Source organism: Penaeus monodon, chromosome 19, assembly GCF_015228065.2.
Source record: "Penaeus monodon isolate SGIC_2016 chromosome 19, NSTDA_Pmon_1, whole genome shotgun sequence".
In the NCBI taxonomy this organism is placed as follows: domain Eukaryota; kingdom Metazoa; phylum Arthropoda; class Malacostraca; order Decapoda; family Penaeidae; genus Penaeus; species Penaeus monodon.
The window spans coordinates 46574869-46575303 of NC_051404.1; the positions used below are offsets into that span (position 1 = coordinate 46574869).

A 435-nucleotide genomic window follows, 5' to 3' on the forward strand; every position below is an offset into this window, starting at 1 on the left:
GTGTCGAATACTCGACCTCGAACACAAAACAAAGATGGCTTCAACCGCAGAGGTGAAACCTGTATTCGAAGTTATTGAGGCTTTAACATTAGTTGTTGTGGTTAAGGCAATAACAGCGGGAGATCGAAAGAAGATAGGTAGTGGTAACGGACGGCGGAAGACGTGCGGATTTATTTTCGTTTTTTCTCTTTTTTTTCCCGGGACGTCAGCGTCTTCGCAGCGATATGGTGGTCAGGGATTTGTAGTTCTAATGGTATTACTTTACGTCAAGATGCGAAATATAACAATAACATGAGAACGAGCTGCCATGGAGAACGTCATCGCCGCCCGCTGTAATACAAGGGGTAACAATAGTTGGTGCATAGCTGTGGCGGTTGGTCATGGGGAGTCAAGGAGTGAGGGTGGCGGAGTTTGACGGTGGGGGGAAACCAGTTA

General features: G+C 46.9%; 1 protein-coding gene across 1 annotated transcript in view; it reads right to left on the reverse strand.

The window, feature by feature from the left end:
- Positions 1 to 435, reverse strand: part of LOC119585267 — a gene marked incomplete at its 5' end in the record, with an annotated part of 16958 nt that overhangs the window by 15317 nt on the left and 1206 nt on the right.